The sequence below is a fragment of the Podarcis raffonei genome, chromosome 13 (genome assembly GCF_027172205.1).
Source record: "Podarcis raffonei isolate rPodRaf1 chromosome 13, rPodRaf1.pri, whole genome shotgun sequence".
Classification (NCBI taxonomy): domain Eukaryota; kingdom Metazoa; phylum Chordata; class Lepidosauria; order Squamata; family Lacertidae; genus Podarcis; species Podarcis raffonei.
In genome coordinates, this window is record NC_070614.1 from 35,188,874 (window position 1) to 35,213,039 (window position 24,166).

The 24,166-nt window shown below is 48.0% G+C and overlaps 1 long non-coding RNA gene across 1 annotated transcript; it reads right to left on the reverse strand.

The window, feature by feature from the left end:
• Nucleotides 1-17,790, reverse strand: LOC128400745 (uncharacterized). The gene is made up of 2 exons (XR_008327368.1): nt 17,694-17,790; nt 1-193 (listed from the first exon to the last, which is right to left on the reverse strand). It is a non-coding gene; the product is annotated as an uncharacterized LOC128400745 (long non-coding RNA).
• Nucleotides 17,791-24,166: the final 6,376 nt, after the last annotated feature.

The window sequence follows — 24,166 nt, forward strand, 5'->3', positions numbered from 1 at the left end:
TGAGAGCTAAAAGCAGGTTTATTAGGGTGGTTGGCGGTGGGGAGGGACGTGGTCGAGGCTGCCACGTCCAGGCGGCACTTCTGCGGAGGGCGCCGGCTGCTTCTCTGGCCTAGCGGGATTAGAGCAGCGCGTTGATGATGAGCACAGCCTGGCTGAAGATGTCCATTTCCTCCTGGGTGTCTTGGTTCGGCAGCTGTGGGAGAGGCGAAGGCGGGGAGCGTTAGAGAGGACGGAGCTGCGCGAAGGGGCGAAGGAGGGACCCACGTGACGGGGAGGGAGAGAGACTCACCCTGGAGTTGACGGGGTCCGCGAGCAGGTTCAGGGCGGGCACGACGGTGCCGAAGTTCAGGTTGACGCTGCAGATTGCCCTGGAGAGGATCTCGCCGACGGAGAGGGCTCTACGGGAGGAGGGGGAGAAGAAGGTCAGCTTGCGGGAAACGAGAGTAAAGAGGAGAAGGGTCGGGCCATGGCCTCGCCATCGGGAGAGGGTCCCTGCCCGACGGGGCGGGCTTACCTGGGCACAGCTTGGGCGCCGATGTCTGCGGAACGGGACGGGATCTCGGCCCAAACGGGCTGCACGTGGCTCTGGTTGACTCCGCTCAGCGCCATCCTTTCACTTCAACTTCTTTGGTGCCGTCGGAGACCGAGGAGACCTTTTTATGCCGTGCATCGCTGCATTCATGCAAGACTTTCACATAAATAGGTTTATGGGAATAAACGGAGGAGAAGAAGACTCCAAACAATAACTTGGAACATCAAAAGAAAGAATAACACTTGCACAATCTGTAGCCTAGTGTAACTGGTATGGTTAAAAATGTGGGAGACCCAGACAGGATTAATAGGAATATATATATATAGGGTACTGAACTGGGAGCCAGTTCCAAACTGGACCATTTCCCCTGGAATCCTAATTGAATCACTCAAACATAGGCAAATCAACAACATAAATATTCTTCCTGATTTCAGGATTGGTAGGAAATGGTCCAGTTTGGAACTGGGCCCCAGTTCAGGAGCCTTGAAATGTATTTCTCAACATCCAGCTTGGTTCTCCCATAAATTTAACATCACCAATTAAACTGGGCTGAACTACAGATTGGGTAAGTGTTATGTTCTTTCTTTTGACCTTGCAAGTTGTTCTGAGTCTGTTCCTATGTTTATTCCCATAAACTTATTATGTCTTGCAGGAACACTTCAGTTGTTCATACTTTTCAGAAGGCTGAACTAGATTCTCAGCCCCACCCGCAATATGTGACATTTGGGGAGTTTGGCAATGTGGGTAGGAGTCAGATGCTCTTTATTGTTCACTTTATTGGCGCTGCTCCGTCCTCTCCGTCTAACGCTGCTGCCTTCGCTTCTCCCGCAGCTGCCGAGCCCAAACATCCAGGTGGTAATGGACGTCAACGTCCAGGCTCCTAGATAAGAGCGCCAGCGTCTCCATCGACAGCCACCCCGTCATGCTGACCTCCAAGTACCGCTAGGCCAGAGAAGCAGCCGGCGCCCTCCGCAGAAGTGCCGCCTGGACGTGGCCACCTCGACCTCGCCCCCCCAATAAACCTGCTTTTAGCTCTCACTGCTCTCCCCGACTCTCCTTAGGCTGGACTGGGGTGCGGAGAAATCACAGAATTGTAGAGTTGGGAGGGACACTCAGAGCCATCTAGTCCAACCCCCTGCAATGCAGGAATCTGAACCAACTCGTCCCTGGCAGGTGGCCATCCATCCTCGGCTAAAAACCTTCCACGGCTGCCAAGCACTGACAGCAGCAGCCACTGTATGCAAGAACTCTGAAACTATGACCCCAAGAGGTGATGGTCACAAGGGAGGATGGAGTTTGTTCCGGAAGGTAAAGAATGGCTGTATGTGGAAAGATGGAACAAATGGGACAATTCCGATATTTCTCAGTTTCCCCTTTTAAAATCCTGAGTTTAGTTTGCCACACTTGTACATCAGCTGTTGATTTTGTTTTAAAGCCCTCACAAAATATGTCAGCTTTTCCAATGTGCATTTCTCCTTAGATGTGTGATTTTGTTCACCTGTTTGCTTAAGGTGCACATTTCTGCAAGCAGTTCCACCTACTAGAATTCCACAAGTAATAGTGTGACGAGAGAGGGAGAAAAACTTGTCCCACACCACGCATCATGTTATAGATTCCGATCATGGCACCCTTTCCTTGCCTTTTCTCTAAACCAGTGGTTCCCAATCAGTGGTCCGTGGACCTCAGGGATTCTGTGTGACCCACCCAGGGCGTCCGTGGAACCTACCCATCAGCTGCCTGGGACATCCTGCTTTGGAGAGCTGTGATCATGTGCCAGATCGTGGCACCCAAGCAGAAGTAGCAAGTCAGGGTAAGCATCATCTCAGAGTCTTTATCACTCCCAATCCTCATGCCTTTCTTTCCACTGCTTGGTGTAGCAGATAAAGAGATAGCTATCCTGAGTTCTGTGCATGGCTAAACAAGGGCCACATCCTGGCTATACATCTAGAGCACTCATACCACTTGAACAGTCATAGCTTTCCCCCAAATAATCCTGTAGTTTGATAAGGGTGCTGAGAGGTGCTAGGGGACTCTTCACTAGGCTACAATTTCCACAGGATTGGGAATTATTACAGTGGTGCCTCGGGTTACAGACACTTCAGGTTACAGACTCCACTAACCCAGAAATAGTACCTCGGGTTAAGAACTTTGCTTCAGTATGAGAACAGAAATCGCAGCGGGAGTGGGAGGCCCCATTAGCTAACCCGAGGTACCACTGTATTGGGAAGAGGGATTGGTTGTTAAACCACTCTTTGTATGGTAGCTCTGGGAGGGAAATAGGGGTCGCCTAACAACTCTCAACGCCCAACTACAGTTCCCAGGATTATTTTGGGGAAGTCATGGCTGCCCATAGTGTTTTAAATGTATAGAGCGGGTGTGGCCAAGTTGGTGCTGTGTGCTTTCAATGCTGAACAGCTTGGTCTTGGGGGCAAATCCACTGAGCATTGAAACCAGTGGGAATTCTTGTCTCCTCTACTGAAGAACCTCCAGCCTGGGGTGTTGGTATTGCCAGCGAACACGGAGCCCTTCTCCAAGGGCAAAACGGTGCTCTCCTAATATTTGGGTCCCTTCAGGCCCTGCTATACAGCTGTTCTGAAACAGACTTTCTCGGGAGGCGGTGGACTCTCCTCTCTGGGAGGGTTTTAAGCAAAGGTTGGCTGGCCACTTGTCAGGGATGCTTTAGCTGAGATTCCTGCATTGCAGAGGCCTGGACTAGATGACTGTGGGGGTTTCTTCTTAATGTGCCTTCTTGCCTGCAAGGCCACACTCACCCCTCTTCTCCTTAAATTCTGGTTTAGCTAACCCAGGGTTTCTGATGCCACTCATGTTTCTGCCTTCTAGCGGTGTGCACCCACTGTGCCATACCTATATATTTTTTTTTAATAAGATATTTATTAGAATTTTCCATTTTATACAAACAAAGAAAAATTAAAAAGAAAAAATAATAAAAACACATAAAGTTCATAACTTATTTTTCAATAACATATTTCCCTGACCTCCTCATGCCTCCCCTTCTTGTATTCCAGTTCAAATTGTTTATCCAGCAAATCCTTATCTCCTAGCATTACAATTAAACCCCTTATTTTCTATCCATCTTCTTAAATTATTGTAGCTTAAATTCTTACTTATATACAAAGAAAAAAAGGACCATTTTTTCATATTCTTGTGTACCATTACAGCTAGAAACCACTTAATTTCAATCCAACATCACTCAACATTCATTAATATTGCAATATTTTTGTAAGTAGTCCTTGAATTTCTTCCATTCTTCTTCTGCCGACTCTTCTCCCTGGTCACGGATTCTGCCAGTCATTTCTGCCAATCCCATAAAGTCAATCAACTTCGTCTGCCATTCTTCCAGAGTGGGTAGATCTTGCGTCTTCCAATACTTTGCGATGAGTATTCTTGCTGCTGTTGTAGCATACATAAAAAAAGTTCTATCCTTTTTTAACACCAATTGGCCGACCATGCCCAAGAGAAAGGCCTCTGGTTTCTTCACAAAGGTATATTTAAATACCTTTTTCAATTCATTATAAATCATTTCCCAGAAAGCCTTAATCCTAGGGCACGTCCACCAAAGGTGAAAAAATGTACCTTCATTTTCTTTACATTTCCAACATTTATTATCGGGCAAATGATATATTTTTCCAAGCTTGACTGGGGTCATGTACCACCTGTATATCATTTTCATAATATTTTATCTTAAGGCATTACATGCCGTAAATTTCATACCTGTGGTCCACAACTGTTCCCAGTCAGCAAACATAATGTTATGTCCAACATCTTGTGCCCATTTAATCATAGCAGATTTAACCGACTCATCCTGAGTGTTCCATTTCAACAGCAAGTTATACATTTTTGACAAAATCTTAGTTTTGGGTTCTAACAGTTCTGTTTCTAGTTTGGATTTTTCCACCTGGAAGCCAATTTTCTTGTCCAAATTATAAGCCTCCATTATCTGAAAATAATGTAACCAGTCTTGCACTTTATTTTTTAATTTCTCAAAACTCTGAAGTTTCCATCTATCTCCTTCTTGTTCCAAAATCTCCCAATATTTCGGCCTGTGCCACACCTATAATACCCACCTGCTTTGGTGAGCACAGGAAAGAAAACATTGGTTGAAGTCCACAGCCAAGGCCCTGGTAAAGCCCCTGGAGTTCTTCACAGGAATGTCTGGAGGGCTTCCTCCTGCCTCCAACTTAGCACCCTCAACACACAGCGACTCTTCATTTTCACCCATTCCCTCCACTTGCTCAAAGTCATCTGATTAATACCCATCTTGCCAAACACCCCAAAGGTAACATATTGACCCCGAGGCTGGAAATTTAGTTCAGCCTACATAAAAATACACACAACATAATAGGTTTGTTGAAATAAACAGAGGAACAGACTTCAAACAACAACTTGGAACATGAAAAGAAAAAGGAACCCTTAGCCAATCTGTAATTCAGACCAGTCTAATAGGTGAGATTAAATAATGGGAGAACCAGGCTGGATTATCATAAATATGTTTCTAAGACACCAGATCCTCCAATTCTCTAGGGACAACCCCAGATTTACAGAAGCCATCCTGGTTTCCTATTTGATTCTAGAATGTCCCTTTTAGGACGTTCAGGCCCCATCCCTGTTCTGAAACTTCTGTCCATCCACTTCATTCGTAGGCCCTCAGTTCCAGTATTACAACCTGTCATTTATAGCACAATCTGCGTATTGCCTCCGTCCCAAGATGCTTGTTGGTCAGGCAGGAGCCAGCAGCCATGAATACTGGAGTAGCACTGGCAATTTGCAGCAAATTAACTAACAGCAAGGTTAACTAACAGCAGGATTGTTAACAGAAGTTTCCAGAACTGAGGAAACAACAAAATAAACCTATAATCATGTTGAAAAAAGGGACACAAGAGGAGGTGGAGGGATAGTTGCATAAGAAAAAATGTGTAATTTGTCCATGCAAAACTCTGAAGGCATGAGGCAAACATTGCATGCCAGCCTGATGCTTAATTTATTCAACAGCAGGTATTGGAGCTTAAGGCTACCTGGAGATTTAACCCTGTGATGTGGACTGTTTTATCCTGATCCAGGACGGAGGTCCACTGGAATTCCTCAAAAGTGTCAATGATGTACCCTGCACATAGTCAGAGAATGCTACTCCAAACTGCAGGTCCCGTGCTATAGAGCTATTCTGCCTTGGAAGGGACACTCCCGGGAGGTTTTTAGCCGAGGATGGATGGCCACCTGTCAGGGACGATTTGGTTCAGATTCCTGCATTGCAGGGGGTTGGACTAGATGACTCAGAGTTTCCCTCCCAAATGTACAATTCTGTGATTTGCTCGCGTAAAGAGACTCCGGGAGAGCAGTGAGACCTAAAAGCAGGTTGGGGGGGGGGGAATGAAATGTTTAATTGGGGACTTCCGGTTAGCGCCAGCGCTTAATGGCGGATCTCACCCGGAGCTCTGGGAGAGGTCTGCTTCGTAGGTTCGGGTCCTGTCAGCTACGGCGGAGTGGGGACCCTCAAAAATCACAGGCGTGTTGCCTGTGAACCGGAGACTCGGCGGGCACCTTTGCGCCCCCCCGACGCTGTGAAATAGCCTTTTTAAAGGCTGCGGATCAGCGGAGGGTGTGAGGAGCGGTGCTGAGAGTCGTCTTCACCCAGCCTGCGAAGCGAAGCCGCGTCGCCATTAGCGGAGAGCGCTGATTTCTTCCGGCGAAAATTGGATCAAAAAAAACAACTATCCGTGAGTAGGATTGACCGCTAAAATACAGTTGGACATTAAAATTAAAGAAATTGGGTACCGAGACGGATAAGCACTAAAAAGGAAGTCTGCTTTCCGTTCTGTAGCAAGATCAAAGCGAAAGGCACTCTGGCTGTAACTGCTTGAGAGGAAATTTGCGGAAATTAAGAAACCCACCACCAAAGCAAAGAACTCCCTCCCCGAAGGCAGAAGGGGGGGGAAGAAGATTTTAAAGCGTTTCTCTGCCAATTTTTAAAGAACTGAGTTAAATATCGCTGTTCTTATACCTGGGATCGGACTGCCGGAGGAAAGGAACCGGCTAAGGACTGTTGTTATAAGAAGGTTAAAAAGTATCTTTAATTGACTTTGGTTACTCTCAACTTGAAATATTTATTTTGTTGCATTGTAAAGTTACTTATTGGACATTATTGACTTGGATCCCTTAGAAAGAGAAAAGAACAATTGGAAGGGACTAGGAAAACTTTTGTTTACTTTTAAGAGAGTGTGGGACTATTTGGAGAAGTAAAAAATTGACTCTGCGCCCTCTAGAGGATTTACAAATTGTTACAGCAACAAGTGAAGTGTAAAATTTGAGAACTTTTGTTTGACAGTTTAAGAGTGTGGGAATGACCTTGACTAAAAGACTTTGTTATGGCAGATGGTAAAGACAAAGGGGATTTACAAGAAACAACTTTGAGATCTGGCAAACAATATAAAATTGACTCTTTCATGCAGAGAAGGGCTTCTGTATCAGGAGCCTCTGGAACTACAGCTGCTCCAAAGGCAAGAGTGAAAACAATGTCTACAGAAGAATCATTTGCCAAGGTACTGGAGAAGATAAATGACTCTTTGGAGGAACTAAAAAAGCAAGGTGCAGAAACTAAAGCACAAGTGGCTGAAACTAAAATACAAGTTGCTGAAACAAATAAGAAAATTGAAGAAATCTCTGGGAAAATTGATTCAAATACAAAAAGTATAACTGACCTTGGGAATAAAGTGAACTCAAATGCAGAAGCAATTGGGAAAATACTGGAAGAATCATCTACAACAAGAAAGATAGCTGAGGAAGCTAAAGAAATTGCAACTGCTGCTGAAGGAAAATTTCCACCAGTGTTTAAGAAACTAGACGAATACGAACTGGCATTTTCTATGCAGGATATGCAACGCAAGGAGAGGAATTTAAGGATCAGACTTGTGCCGGAAAAGGAAGAAGACAACCTGGTGGACTATCTGACAAAAGAATTTTCTGACTTTTGGAAGCAGGAGCTGGATAAAGAAGAATTTAAGATAGAAAGCGCTTTCAGACTGGGAGCAAGGCAGAGGAAGAATCGACCCAGAGATTGTCTTATAACTCTAAGATCAAAGGAGGAGCGAGACAAAATATTGAACCTGCATTACCAAACAACCCTTCGAATTGAAGATTTTCATATTGAGATCTTCAAAGACATTCCTAAGAGTATCTTGGATGCAAGAGGACACTACAAGGACTTGGTGATATTGCTGAGAAGGAACTACATACCATTCAGGTGGGAGTTCCCCCAAGGCCTGTCTTTTAAATACAAGGGGAAGAAGAGAAGAATAAAGACTGTGAGTGATAAAGACAAGTTCTTGGGAGAACACGAAGAAGACCTACAGAAAGAGACGCATCCAGGACAAGGGCATCCTTCATTAGATACGGATACGGAACCACCGACAAACGAAGAACAAAAATTGGGAGCTGTAGGAGGAAAGAGTAAATAACCCCATCATGGACCTGCAGCTTCTTACCTGGAATTGTAACGGTTTGAACATCCCTAGAAAGAGAAAAAATATATTTCATGCTTTGAAGAAAGACCAATTGGACCTAATTTGTTTACAGGAGACCCATGTGACAAGAGCTCATAGAAAGTTATTAATAAATAAAAGATTGGGACAATAATTTATTTCTTCAGACAGAGTAAAAAAGAGAGGAGTGGTGATTTATGCAAAGGAGAAGCTGCAACCGAAACAAATTTTTAAAGATGATCAAGGAAGATATTTGGCAATTGAAATTCAATTTCAAGGAGAGAAGTATTTGATAGTGGGAATTTAGTTTCAACAAATATGGATAAAGCACAAAGACAGGTTGTAACAAAAGATGGAAGACTACCAAAGACCTTTTTTGAAATGACTGACAATATGGACTTGATCGATATATGGAGAACAAAACACCCATTAGAAAGAGAGGGAACCTTCTTTTCTGAAGCCAAAATGACATGGACAAGGATCGACCAAATTTGGGTGACTAGCAATATGGCGCAGAACATAAAGAGAGTGGAAATCTGCACAAAAACTTTCTCCGACCATAATGCAGTAAAGATGGTGATGAGGCAAACAACAACTGGCTCCTTTAGATGGAGAATGAATGACACCTTACTTAGAGATGAGGAGATTTGCAAGAAGGCCCAAAAAACTTTGAAAGACTATTTTGAAATTAACCTCAGGACTAAAGTAGAAAAAAGAATAGTATGGGACGCAAGCAAAGCCGTGATGAGAGGGTTTCTGATACAACAAAATACATTGAAGAAAAGGAAACAAAACGAGAGGAAGGAAAAAATTTTGGAAAAGATAAGAGAAGGGGAAAAGAAACTAAGATTGAAGCCAAAATCACAAGAGATTCTAAGAGAAATTAAATTTTATCAAACACAATATATGGAACTGACGAATCAAGAACTAGAGTGGAAAATTAAGCAAATGAGACAAAAGACTTTTGAATCTGCTGATAAATGTGGCAAGCTACTGGCTTGGCAAATAAAGAAGAGACAAAAACTCAACACGGTAACAAACATAGAAGTGGAAGGAAAGAATATAAGCAACCCAGCTGAAATTAGAAACTGTTTTCAGAACTACTTTAGACAACTTTACACACAAGGGCCGCAAAAAGAAACAGATACACAACAATTCCTCGAGAAAAATGGGCTGAAAAAGATTTCGCAGGAAAGTAAGACAATTTTGAACCAGGAGATAACAGCACAGGAAATAGAAGATGCCATTCAAAATATGACGTTGGGCAAATCACCTGGACCGGATGGACTGACTTCCAAATATTACAAAGTTTTGAAGGAAGAGCTTATACAACCTTTGAAGGAAGTCTGCAATGAGATCATGGCGGGGAGGAGGGCACCCGATACGTGGAGAGAGGCCTATATTACACTTATACCAAAGACAGAGACTGAAAAGACCCAACTTAAGAACTACCGACCCATCTCGTTACTAAATGTGGATTATAAAATCTTTGCCGATGTTTTAGCAAAGAGACTGAAAAGGGTTTTGATGGAGGAGATTCATGGAGACCAAGCGGGCTTTCTCCCGAAAAGACATTTGTCGGACAATGTAAGGAATATAATTGACATTTTGGAGAAGTTGGAAGTGAACATAAATACTAAGGCTGTTCTGATATTCGTGGACGCCGAGAAAGCCTTTGACAACATTTCTTGGAGCTTTATGTTGAAGAACCTCCGGGGGATGGGGGTAGGCCAAGGGTTTGGGAATGGTATAGGTGCAATTTATTCTGAACAGAAAGCAAAATTAATTGTAAATAATGTGGTTACAGAAGAGTTCAAGATAGAAAAAGGGACACGACAGGGGTGCCCTATCTCCCCATTACTTTTTATATCGGTCCTGGAGGTTTTGCTTAATATGATTAGGAGGGACCAGTTGGTTAAAGGGATTCAGGTCGGAGCTAAACAATACAAACTGAGAGCATTTGCAGATGACCTAGTACTTACATTGCAAGAGCCAGAAGCTAGTACGAAAAGAGTTTTGGAAATAATCCAAGAGTTTGGTCAATTGGCAGGATTCAAACTGAATAAGTCAAAAACAAAGGTATTGGAGAAAAATCTAACACAGATTGAAAAAGAAAGGTTTCAGAATGAGACGGGGTTGTCTGTGGTTAAAAAAGTGAAATATTTGGGGATAAACATGACAGCTAGGAATGTGAATCTATTTAAAGATAATTATGAAAAAACTTGGACAGAAGTGAAAAAAGACTTGGAGATTTGGTCAAATCTTAAGCTTTCCTTGTTAGGTCGAATTGCAGTTATAAAGATGAATGTATTGCCAAGAATGTTGTTTTTGTTTCAAGCATTGCAAATAATGGATAAAATGGACTGTTTCAAGAAGTGGCAAAAAGACATATCTAAATTTGTCTGGCAGGGCAAAAAGCCCAGAATTAAATTTAAGATATTAACGGACTCAAAGGAAAGAGGGGGGTTTGCCCTGCCAGATTTTAAACTGTACTATGAAGCGGCAGCTTTCTGCTGGCTGAAAGAATGGCTGCTTCTTGAAAACACAGACATTTTGGATTTGGAAGGTTTTAATAATATTTTTGGGTGGCATGCATACTTGTGGTATGACAAGGTTAAAGCACACAAAAGTTTTAAAAACCATATTGTCAGGAAAGCATTATTAAATGTCTGGGTCAGATATAAAGATTTGCTGGAAAATAAAACTCCAAGGTGGCTGTCGCCAATGGAAGCTAAGGCAGTTAAAAAGTTAAACATGGAGTCTAAGTGGCCAAGATATTGGGAAATTTTGGAAAAGGAAGGGGACAAACTGAGATTGCAGAGTTTTGAGAAATTAAAAGGGAAGGTGAGAGATTGGTTGCACTATCATCAAATAAATGAAGCGTTTAAAGTGGACAGTAAAATTGGCTTTCAGGTGGAAAAATCAAAATTGGAGACAGAACTGTTAGAACCCAGTACTAAGAATTTGTCAAAAATGTATAATTTGCTGCTGAAATGGAATACAGAAGATGAAACGGTTAAATCAGCTATGATTAAATGGGCTCAGGACATTGGTCATAATATTTTGTTTGCTGATTGGGAAAAGTTGTGGACCACCGGGATGAAATTTACGGCATGTAATGCCGTAAGAGAAAATATTATGAAAATGATCTATAGGTGGTACATAACCCCAGTCAAGCTTGCAAAGATTTACCATTTGCCTGACAATAAATGTTGGAAATGTAAAGAAAAGGAAGGTACATTTTTTCACCTTTGGTGGACGTGCCCGAAGATTAAGGCATTCTGGGAAATGATCTATAATGAACTTAAAAAGGTATTTAAATATACTTTCACCAAGAAACCAGAGGCCTTTCTCTTGGGTATTGTTGGCCAAGGGGTGTTAAAGACAGATATAACTTTTTTTATGTATGCTACAACAGCAGCTAGAATACTTATTGCGAAGTACTGGAAGACGAAAGATCTACCCACACTGGAAGAATGGCAGATGAAGGTGATAGACTACATGGGTTTGGCAGAAATGACGAGCATAATCCGAAACCAGGGAAGAGAAACAGCGCAAGAAGAATGGAAAAAATTCAAGGACTATTTAAAGAAATATCACAAAGTTAATGAAAGTTAGAATGATGATGGACTGAAAGTAAATGGTTACTATTAGTAATGGTTAAGACAAGGAGAACAAGGAAGGTTAGCTTAAACTTAAATTAAAATAAGGGAAGATTTGCTGAGTAATTGATAAGAATTTGGAATACAGAAAAGGGAGGCATGAGGAAGTCGGGGAAGGAAGGTATAAGAAATTAGGATATGAAATGGTACATGTTTTTTTTTGTTTTGTTTTTGTTTCTGTTTTTGTATGTTTATGTATGTTTATGTATGTTATGTTTATATGGAAAACTTTTTGAATAAAAATATTATAAAAAAAAAAAAGAAATGTTTAATTGGATTGTTTTTATTTTTTTTATTTTGGATATGACATGGCAAGATTTGATATGTTATTAATTGAGATGTTATTAATGAAAAATTAATTTAAAATATGATTATTTGTTAAAAAGAAGCCAATGAGAATCCTTCTCTCCTCTCTGATGAGCCTCCAGCCTGGGTCCTGGGCATTGCCGGCTAAAAGGAAGCCCTTCTCAAGAAGCAAAATGGTGTTTCCTGCCATCTTGGGCCCCTCCAGGCCTGCAAGCTCCCTTGCTGTAGAGATATTCCCCCGTGGAAGGGGCATTCCCTGGAGGTGGTGGAATCTCCTTCCTTGGAAGGTTTTAAGCAGAGGATGGATGGCCGCCTGCCAGGGACGATTTGATTCCGTGGCTTGGACTAGATGACTCTGAGTGTCCTTCCCAACTCCATTATTTCCCGCACCCCCACCCACCCCGTTCAGACTAAATAGACTCCGGGAGAGCAGTGAGAGCTAAAAGCAGGTTTATTGGGGGGGGGGGAGGGACGCGGTCGAGGCTGCCACGTCCAGGCGGCACTTCTGCGGAGGGTGCGACTGCTTCTCTGGCCTAGCGGTACTTAGAGGTCAGCATGCCGGGGCGGCTGTCGATGGTGACTGAAATATACTCAGAGTCGCAAGGTGATTTCATGCTCTTTATTCAGCTCATAGTGGTGAGGAGGAATGAATGAGAGTCCCCTCAAAGTATCTGCTTTATATACATTATTTACACAATGGGCTACACATGATTGGCTAATTCCGGAATTCTACTGTAAGCCAATCAGGTTGTGGATTCACTTCTATCTGGAGCATGATTGGGTAGTTCCTGCCAACCAATCATACTGCTGCATTGTTCTAGGACCAATCAGACTGCTGCATTCTGAATCCTATTGTTCTAGGACCAATCAGACTGCTGCCTTTTGGATCCTATTGTTCTAGGACCAATCAGACTGCTGCAGTTTGGATCCTATTCAACTCAGTACATAACACCCCTCCCCTCTAAGTTCCAGTCCTGCCCGGGAGGTCGCATTCATAGTCCTCGAGGTACGCTGGCGGCCTACGTGTGCGTTGCGGCCTGGGGTGTTCCCTGGTCCGGGGTTCAGGTTCTGGCTCGTGTTCCAAGGATGCTGGCTGTGATGGGGCTATTTGGTCTGGCGCAACCGGCTCGCTCAGTCGTGGTTCTGGTTCCGGTGTCCTTTCGGCCTCGCAGGTCCTCTCTGTATTTACTGATTCTGCCTCTCCTGCTGGCCCCTCGTGCTCTATGGGCCTCACTGCCCCTCCGTTCCCTTGGGACTCCTCTGACCTTTCCTCCTCCTGGTTTTCTCCCGGGAATCGTCGCCGTATCTGGTCGCAGTGGCGGCGCCAGCATTGCCCCCCATCTGTTAGCACCTCATACGACACGGGGCCAGTGACCCTGGTGACTGTGGCGGGTACCCATGCTGGGCCTGCCCCAAAATTCTTTGCGTACACTGGGTCCTGGGCCTCGAAGGTCCGGGGGTTCCTGCCTTCCCCCACCACTACCTCATCCTGAGCTCTATCGGGGTGAAGGCGGTCCAATCTGATTGCAAGGCGCCGACCCATTAGTAGTTCAGCGGGGCTCCGGCCAGTCGTTGAGCTGGGGGTGCTGTGCTGTGCTAGAAGGAATGTGGCAAGGCGGTACTCCCAATCCCCTTGCGTCATGCGGCGAAGGGTGTCCTTGGTGGTCCGCACCATGCGTTCTGCTTGGCCATTGGTGGCAGGATGGAATGGCGCCGAACGGATGTGGCGGATGGCGTTCTGCGCTGTGAAGGTTTGGAATTCTCCTGACGTAAATGCAGTCCCGTTGTCTGAGACGAGAGTGTCAGGGAGCCCGTGGGTTGCAAACAGCCTGCGTAGTACCCGGATGGCTGCGGACGTAGAAGTGGACGGTACCAGTGCGACTTCCAGCCATTTGGTGTAGGAGTCCACCACTATGAAGAATGTTTTCCCCTGAAAGGGGCCAGCGAAGTCCACATGCAGGCGTGACCATGGTGCTCGGGCGGACTCCCAGGACTGGACTGGGGCCCTTGGGGGATCTGGGCGGGATTCTTGGCAGGCCTGGCAGTGTTTGACCCAGGCCTCTATCTCTCCGTCGATCCCCGGCCACCACACATAACTCCTGGCAAGGGCCTTCATTCTTACTACCCCTGGGTGTGTCTCGTGTAGGGCTGTGAGGACCCTTTTGCGGAGGGGCTGGGGAACAACGACCCTGCTTCCCCATAACAGGCACCCCTTGTGGGCCGACAGTTCATGTTTGCGGGTTGTGTAGCCGGCGAATTCTGGCCCGGGGCTGCTGCTGGGCCATCCCCTCCACACCCAGTCCAGGACCCGGGAGATGACCCTATCTTTCTTGGAATGGTGTGCAACTTCTTGTGCCTGAATGGGGCGGTCGGGAAGCAGCTCCAGGCTCATAACCTCTTGTGCAGGTGCTGGGTCGGGGCCTGTTTCCGGTAGTGGTAGCCTGCTGAGGGCATCCGCATGGCCCATCGCCTTTCCCGGACGGTGAATCAGTGCATACTGGTAGCTGGCAAGGAAAATTGACCACCTGAGGACGCGAGGAGACAGCACTTGGGGGGTCTGCTTTTCAGGGGCAAATAAGCCAAGCAACGGCTTGTGGTCAGTCACCACGGTGAAGGGCCGCCCGTACAAGAAATCATGGAATTTTTTTACTCCCTTCACAATTGCCAGACCCTCCTTGTCGATTTGCGAGTAGTTCCGCTCGGTTGCGTTGAGTGTCTGGGAAAAGTATGCCACCGGTACCTCTCTTCCATCCGGGAGTTGGTGTCCCAGGACAGCGCCAATTCCATAGGGCGAGGCATCGCATGCTAGCACCACCGGCAGCCTCTCGTCGAAGTGTGCCAAGACCGAGTTTGAGACAAGCAAGTCCTTGACTGCCTGGAATGCGGCCTCCTGGCGCTGGCCCCACACCCAAGGGGCCCGCTTGTCCAGGAGTCTGTGTAGGGGCTCTGCTACCGCCGCCTTGTGGGGAAGGAAGGAATGGTAAAAGTTCAATAGTCCCAAGAAGGCCTGAAGTTCAGTCTTGTTCTTGGGCGCTGGGGCATCACAAATGGCCCGTACCTTGTCCCCAGTCGGGTGGACCCCTTCTGCGTCCACCATAAATCCCAGAAAGTCCACCTGAGGCACTCCTAGTAGACATTTTTCCCGCTTCACCTTGAGACCCGCCGTCTGGAAACGGTGCAGAACGGTGCGGAGGCGGTCCTCAAACTCCTTTGGTGTGGGCCCGGCAATCAACACATCATCGAAGAAGGGGGTGACGCCAGGAATCCCTTTAAGTAGAGAGTCCATTAGATTCTGGAATATGCCTGGTGCCACGCTGACACCGAATTGCAGCCGCTTTACCCTGAATGCTCCTCTGTGCGTCACAATCGTCTGTGCCTCTGCTGTGGCCTCATCTACTGGCAGCTGTTGATATGCTTGGGCCAAGTCCAGCTTGCCAAAAATTTTCGACCCAGCCAGGGTGGCAAGAACATGGCTGACCACTGGCACTGGGTATGCATGGGCCGTGAGGGCCTTGTTTATGGTACATTTGTAGTCTGCGCAGATGCGGACTGAACCATTAGGCTTGACGGGCGTGACGATTGGGGTTTCCCAGGGGGCATTAGGCACCGGCTCCAGCACTCCTTGCTCCACGAGCCGGTCCAATTCCTCGTCTATACGGGGTTTCAGGGCGAACGGGACCCGGCGGGCCTTGAGCCTGACTGGTCGTACTGCGGGGTCAAGCTGTAGAGCAATGGGGGGGCCCGTATACTGTCCCAATTTCCCATCGAAAACCCCCGGAAATTCCTTGCATATGGCGTCCACGTCCTCTTGTAAGCTAGTGTGGTTCACCCCGGTGACGGCTAGCCCCAGTGGTCCAAACCATGCCAATCCCAGTAAGCTAATGTAGGGGCCCTTGACCACAAGCAAGTCCAGTTGCCGCGTCCGCCCTCGGTATTGCACCCTGAAGGTCCCCACCCCCATTGTGGGGACCTTACGTTTTTGGAAGTCCCGGAGGGTGAATGGGGCCGGCCTGAGTTTGGGACCCCCAGTAGGACACAGTTTCCTTAAGGTCCTTGCCGAGATTATGGATAGAGTTGAACCCGTGTCAAGCTCCATGCGGCATGGGGCCCCCTCTATCTGTACGTCAACATAAATTTTCTCTACGTTGGGGTGGGGCAACTGGTATACCTGGAAGTCCGTGAGCTCTGTCGAGTTGCCTTGGTGCGTTGGGCCCCGGGACCTGGGGCTCTTGGATTGGTCATCTGATGCCTGGCGTCGGGTGGGCCGAGCCCGACACACCCGGGCGATGTGTCCCAATTTTCTGCACTGCCTGCACTCTGCGTTGCGGAAACGGCAGGTCCTCCTCTCGTGACTTTCTCCACAGCTTGCGCAGCTCCCTCCTTCTCGTCGAGGCAGCTGTGGTATGTGGGCTGCTTGAGTGCGCTGCTGTACTCGGTGCACCTCCTCCCTGTCGGATCCTGAGTCGTCGGTGAGGTCTTCGTGGTGGACCCTCGGTTGGGACAGCTGGCTCGGCCGTGCCTCTTGCGTCGACCTCTCGGCAGCTTCCGTTGCCAGGGCCTCCTCCAGAGCGACCTGGAACGTTAGGTCCTTCTTAGCGTAGAGGCATCGTTGCAGCTTCTCATCCTTCAGGCCACCGACGAGGCGGTCACGAAGCATGTTCTCCAGCTCTGAGAAGTTGCAGAACCGGGCGGCTTGGCGGAGAGAGGTCACAAACCCAGTTATGGTTTCCCCAGGGGCTTGCCGCTTTGCGTAGAAGGCATTTCGACGAGCCACCACTGAGGGCTGCGGCGAAAAGTGCCCCTTCAGCTGTTCCATTATTGTTTTGTATGGAACAGTAGCGACGTCTTCAGGCGCAAGGAGAGCCCGGGCGATTTCAAACGTCTCCTCTCCGCAGACGCTGAAGAATATCGCCCTCTTCTTGGCGTCTTCTTCGTCGGTGACCCCTTTGGCTTCTAGGAGGAAGGTGAAACGGGAGGCGTACGCTTCCCAGTCTCCCGATGCTGGGTTGAACGGCGAGAAGCTGTTGTCGGTTGCCATTCTGAGTTCCTTGTGTCCCGGAGCTGAAGCCTGGATACACGGTGCGAGGCAGCGGTGCGGCAGGTGGCGGTGCTGCGGTGCTGTGTGTGGCAGTCAGCTCAGCGGGATCCCACCTTCGTCGCCAGTGAAATATACTCAGAGTCGCAAGGTGATTTCATGCTCTTTATTCAGCTCATAGTGGTGAGGAGGAATGAATGAGAGTCCCCTCAAAGTATCTGCTTTATATACATTATTTACACAATGGGCTACACATGATTGGCTAATTCCGGAATTCTACTGTAAGCCAATCAGGTTGTGGATTCACTTCTATCTGGAGCATGATTGGGTAGTTCCTGCCAACCAATCATACTGCTGCATTGTTCTAGGACCAATCAGACTGCTGCATTCTGAATCCTATTGTTCTAGGACCAATCAGACTGCTGCCTTTTGGATCCTATTGTTCTAGGACCAATCAGACTGCTGCAGTTTGGATCCTATTCAACTCAGTACATAACAGTGACGCTGGCGCTGTTATCTAGAAGCTGACGTCCGTTACCACCTGGATGTCTGGGCTCGGCAGCTGCGGGAGGGGCCGAGCTGGGGAGCGTTAGACGGAGAGGACGGAGCGGCGCGAAGGGGGGGGGGAGGAAGGAACCACGTGACGGGGAGGGAGAGAGACTCACCCTGGAGTTGACGGGGTCCGCCAGCAGGTTCTGGGCGGGCAGGGCGCTCAGGTTGCTGGGGTCGCCCTCGCCTTCCTCCAGGATGCGGCGGTAGACGGACTTGTAGATTATCGTTATCAGCTGCGTCCTAATGGGGACTCGGCTACGGGAGGAGGGGGAGAAGAAGGTCATCTTGCGGGAAACGAGAGTAAAGAGGAGAAGTAAAGAGGAGAAGGGTCGGGCCATGGCCTCGCCACCGGAAGAGGGTCCCTGCCCGACGGGGCGGGCTTACCTGGGCACAGCCCGGGCGCCGATGTCTGCGAAACGGGACGGGATCTCGGCCCAAACGGGCTGTACGTGACTCTGGTTGACTCCGCTCAGCGCCATCGTGCCAGCTCAACCTCTTCGGTGCCGTCGGAGCAGGGGCAGCCCTTTTATCGCCGTTCACCCCAGCCTCCCCGCCCCCGCGAGTGGCGTCTCTCTCGGGCTCTTCCTTCCGTCGGCTCTGCTGCCTCTCCCGCGTCCCAGCCTCCTACAGCCTTGGCTGGATTTGGGACGGGGCGTACGAGCCCTGGCAAGGGAGTAGCTTCCCTGCCATTCCTGATGCCTCCCGCCATTCAGAAGAGGAGTGTTCCACGAGGGCATCAGGAACTGGTGAAGCAGCAGGAAGCAGAGAGTTCTCCCCATGGACAGAAGGGGAAAGCAGAGTTCTCCAACGATCGGGAAGGGAAAAGAGCACATTTCTTTCTTTCTTTTTAACTTGTTCCTCAACAGTCCAGCGCCAGGGAAGAACAGTGAGGTGGCCAAAGTTGAGGATGATAGTACATTGGGGGGGGGTGAAAGGAAGAAGGGGTCTCCAAAAGGACCCCTCCGAAATGAGTGAATGGGCAGTAACATGGCAAGTGCAATTGAATGGAACAAGTGTCCCGTGTAAACCAAGCTTGATGAGGAACGGTTGAGGGATTTGGGGAAGTTTAGCTTATAAATTAAAAGGGTGGTGCTGTGGGTTAAACTACAGAGCCTAGGACTTGCCGATCAGAAGGTCAGCGGTTCGAATCCCCACGATGGGGTGAGATCCCGTTGCTCGGTCCCTGTTCCTGCCAACCTAGCAGTTCAAAAGCACGTCAAAGTGCAAGTAGATAAATAGGTACCACTCGGGCGAGAAGGTAGACGGCGTTTCTGTGCGCTGCTCTGGTTCGCCAGAAGCTGCTTAGTCATGCTGGCTACATGACCCGGAAGCTATACACCGGCTCCCTCGGCCAATAAAGTGAGATGAGCGCCACAACCCCAGAGTTGGTCACGACTGGACCTAATGGTCAGGGGTCCCTTTACCTTTACCTAGCTTATAAATTATGTTGTTGTTGTTTACAAATGTACCATAAACAAGGCCCTCACAGCCCATGCATACCCAGTACCAGTGGTCAGCCATGTCCTTGCCACCCTGGCTGGGTCGAAAATTTTTGGCAAGCTGGACTTGGCCCAAGTATATCAACAGCTGCCAGTAGATGAGGCCACAGCAGAGGCACAGACGATTGTGACGCACGGAGGAGCATTCAGGGTAAAGCGGCTGCAATTCGGTGTCAGCGTGGCACCAGGCATATTCCAGAATCTAATGGACTCTCTCCTTAAAGGGATTCCTGGCGTCACCCCCTTCTTCGATGATGTGTTGATTGCCGGGCCCACACCAAAGGAGTTTGAGGACCGCCTCCGCACCGTTCTGCACTGTTTCCAGACGGCGGGTCTCAAGGTGAAGCGGGAAAAATGTCTACTAGGAGTGCCTCAGGTGGACTTTCTGGGATTTATGGTGGACGCAGAAGGGGTCCACCCGACTGGGGACAAGGTACGGGCCATTTGTGATGCCCCAGCGCCCAAGAACAAGACTGAACTTCAGGCCTTCTTGGGACTATTGAACTTTTACCATTCCTTCCTTCCCCACAAGGCGGCGGTAGCGGAGCCCCTACACAGACTCCTGGACAAGCGGGCCCCTTGGGTGTGGGGCCAGCGCCAGGAGGCCGCATTCCAGGCAGTCAAGGACTTGCTTGTCTCAAACTCGGTCTTGGCACACTTCGATGAGAGGCTGCCGGTGGTGCTAGCATGCGACGCCTCGCCCTATGGCATTGGCGCTGTCCTGGGACACCAACTCCCAGATGGAAGAGAGGTACCGGTGGCATACTTTTCCCAGACACTCAACGCAACCGAGCGGAACTACTCGCAAATCGACAAGGAGGGTCTGGCAATCGTGAAGGGAGTAAAAAAATTCCATGATTTCTTGTACGGGCGGCCCTTCACCGTGGTGACTGACCACAAGCCGTTGCTTGGCTTGTTGGCCCCCGAAAAGCAGACCCCCCAAGTGCTGTCTCCTCGCGTCCTCAGGTGGTCAATTTTCCTTGCCAGCTACCAGTATGCACTGATTCACCGCCCTGGGAAGGCGATGGGCCATGCGGACGCCCTCAGCAGGCTACCACTACCGGAAACAGGCCCCAACCCAGCACCTGCACAAGAGGTTATGAGCCTGGAGCTGTTTCCCGACCGCCCCATTCAGGCACAAGAAGTTGCACACCATTCCAAGAAAAATAGGGTCATCTCCCGGGTCCTGGACTGGGCGTGGAGGGGATGACCCAGCAGCAGCCCCGGGCCAGAATTTGCCGGCTACACAACCCGCAAACATGAACTGTCGGCTCACAAGGGGTGCCTGTTATGGGGAAGCAGGGTCGTTGTTCCCCAGCCCCTCCGCAAAAGGGTCCTCAAAACCGCAAAAAGGTTTGTCATTGCTTTCCTCCCAAGAAGCAGGCGTCTCTTAATTTCATGGCTGCTGTCACCATCTGCAATGATCATGGAGCCCAAGAAAGTAAAATCTCTCACTGCCTCCATTTCTTCTCCTTCTATTTGCCAGGAGGTGATGGGACCAGTGGCCATGATCTTCGTTTTTTTGATGCTTATAAATTATAGGCATCTTCAAATATCCTAAGAGCTGCCCCATGGAAAACTGAGCAATTTCTCTTTAGAAGCTTCCTCTTGGTGCTGGGCTGCTGTTTCTTTTCCTAGAGATCCACCCAAAGAATCTTGTTCCACCGCTTCCTGGACCCAGCACCAAATATTGAACAATGAAGAGCATCTGACTCCTACCCACATTGCCCAACTCCCCAAATACAACATATTGTGGGTGGGGCTGAGAATCTAGTTCAGCCTACTGAAAAATATGCACGACTGAAGTGTTCATGCAAGACGTAATAAGTTTATGGGAATAAACATTGGAACAGACTCAAAACAACTTGCAAGGTCAAAAGAAAGAACGTAACGCTTACCCAATCTGTAGTTCAGCCCAGGCTAATTGGTGAAATTAAATATATGGGCTCCTGTTAAAGTCAAGGCTCCTGAACTGGGGCCTGGTGCCAAACTGAACCATTTCCTACCAATCCTGAAATAAGCAAGAATATTTATGTTGCTAATTTGCTTATGTGTGAGTGATTCAATTAGGATTCCAGGGGAAATGGTCCAGTTTGGAACTGGCTCCCAGTTCAGTACCCTATAAATATATTCCTAATAATCCTGTCTGGGTCTCCCACTATTTAACCTTACCAATTACACTAGGCTATAGATTGGGCAAGTGTTATTTTTTCCTTTGATGTTGCAAGTTATTGCTTGGATTAAGATGAATGTGCTGCCAAAGATGCTTTTTTTTGTTTCAAGCCCTCCCCATTATACATAATGTGAAATGTTTTAAAGAATGGCAGTTGCATATTTGTTGTTTGTTGTTGTTGTTGTTTAATCGTTTAGTCGTGTCCGACTCTTCGTGACCCCATGGACCAGAGCACGCCAGGCACATATTTCCTTGCAATGATGTCCCCTTTCAAGCAGTGGGCTCATGGCCTGAGGGAAGGGGCCTGGAACCAAGAGCCTCCTGGTCTGGGCTTAGGACCTGCCAAGCTGTCCAGATTGTTTTTTCTACCTCTTCAGCCAAGAGGGTAGTTGCTTACTGAGCCCAACTAGCGCTGCCTACACAGAAGTGGGAGGGGCCACAAGGCTTGGGGGGAGGCCCCACACCCCTGGGGTTTGCACAACAACAGGGAAGTTAAGAAAAAACCCCAAAGGGGAAGAACTCTCCCAATTGCCCAAGAACTGAGAACCCTCAATGGACACAGAGTGCAGACTGGTTTTCATTGCTGGGTATGTTTTGGGGGGCGAGGTCTCTGATGCTGGTCTCGTGGAGGCCCAGCCTCCTCCAATACTTTATTGGGGACCCCAAATGGACCTCGGTCCCTAGGAATTGGGTTCTGAGGTGGCCATCACCATGATGATATTACCCAGCACCTGCAGGAGAAGCAGAGGTGGGGAACTTTAGGTGGGAGGATTGAGCGGGTGCAAAGGAGGAAAGGAGGGAGGCCCCCTCCAGATCCCCCTATGGGGAGGGAGAGAGACTCCCTCAGAAGGTCATCTCCTCCTCCAGCAGGGCGCTCAGGTTGCTGAGGCCGTCCGCAATGCTGTCTTTGGGGGGGGGGCAGCGCTGTGAACACTTGGAATAACGTTCTGAGAGCAAGAGCTGTTTGACGGTGGAACAGACTCCCTCTGAAGGTGGTGAACTCGCCTTCCTTGGAGATTTTAAAGCAGAGGTTGGCTGGCCATCTGTCTGGGATACTTCAGCTGAGATTCCTTCACTGCTGGGGGTTGGGCTCGATGAGCCTCGGGATCCCTTCCAACTCTATGATTCTGTGATGCAAAAAATACACATCTTAACTCCACACATATATATTCATGAGTCCGAACTGGCAGTGGCCAACTTGGATCGAGACCTTAAGATGGTAGTGGAGAGCTGGATGAAAAGGCCAACCCTGTGTTCTGCAGCTGTGAAAAAGGCTGGGTGGGAGTCACTTGAAAATGCATTTAAAAACAAGACTGTGGCTACCAGAATGCCATTCTACAAATCTGTGGTGCAAAAACACTTGGAATACTGTAGATCAGCGGTTCCCAATTGGTAGTCTGCAAAACTCACCTAGGGGGTCTGTGGCTGGCACATACCCGTCAATATTCTGGGACATCCTGTTTTCTTGGGGGGGTGTCATGCAAAATTGTGATGCCCCAAAGTGCTCACGCCTTCTCCTCCTCCTTCCCTCCCCCAGTATGGCAAGCCTGCATAGAGCACCAGCCCCACATTACCCCCACAGCTGCCCTCCCAAGAGACTCTTCTGCAGGTGTCTTCTTGCCTGGCTTCCATGCTCAGCCTTTCGTGGACAGGGGGAGAAATGGCCTGCAAGGTCACACACGCTCCTCTTCTTTTAGCTTCTGGGTCAGCTGAACCGGGGAATTCTGCTTCCACTCACATTTCTGGCTTCTCATAGATGTGGCCTACACCCACTCTGCCCCTCATAAGCGTGCACCAAAAGTGTACGTCTGTGTTTGGATAGGAATACATGGCCAGGTCCCTGCATGATGGCCTCTATTACCTCTAATAACTACAGTACTTGGTTTGGTGTGGATAGGAATGTTTGTGTAGGTGACCCACCCTGGACACCTATAATGACCACCCACTTTGGTGAACACAGGAAATGAACCCTTGGTTGCAGTCTGTGGCGAAGGTGTCAACTTATCATCCCTGGTTGCTGATCCCCTGGAGTTCCTTCCAGGACAGTCTTGAGGGCTCCCTGCTGCCTCCAACTTTGCACTCTCAACACATAGTCACTCTGAATCTGCACCTGCTCCTTAAACTTGTTACTGTACTTCTTTCAAGTATAAAACTGGAATGATTAGAGGCGCCCTCTTTGTTGGTGTTGGTGGTGTTTGTGTTCCTTGAGATCCACTGGAAGAATCTTGTTCCACCACTTGCTGTGTCCAGCACCAAATACTGAACAAAGAGGGGCATCTGTTTAATACCCAAGTGTTTGTGCAAGGCTTTCCCTTAAATAGGTTTATGACAATAAACAAAGGAAGAGACTTCAAGCAACAACTTGGAATGGAACAAGAAAGAATAATACTGACCCAATCTATAGTTCAGCCCAGCATAATTGAGTTGTAATTTCTAGGCTACTGAACTGGGGCTTAGTTCCAAACTGGACCATTTCCCCTGGAATCCTAATTAACGAATAAGCAAGTAAACAAAATTCTTCTTTCTCATTTCAGGGTTGGTAGGAAATGGTCCAGTTTGGAACTGGGCTGCAGTTTAGTAACCTAAAATATATTTCTAATAATCCAGTCTGCTTCCCACATATATTTAACCTCCCCAATTAGACTGGGCTGAACTATAGATTGGGTAAGTCTTGTTCTTTCTTTTTATGTTCCAAGTTGTTGCTTGAAATCTGCTCCTTTGTTTATTTCCATAAACCTCTTAGGCCTTGCATGAACTCTTCAGTCCTGCGTATTTGTAAGTAAACTGAACTAGATTCTCAGCCCCACCCTCAATATGTTCCCCTTTTGGGTGGCTTGGAATGGGGAGAACTGTCTCTGCTTTCCTGCTGCTTCGCCTGTCCTGATCCCCACAAGGACCCGCCCCGCTTCTTTCT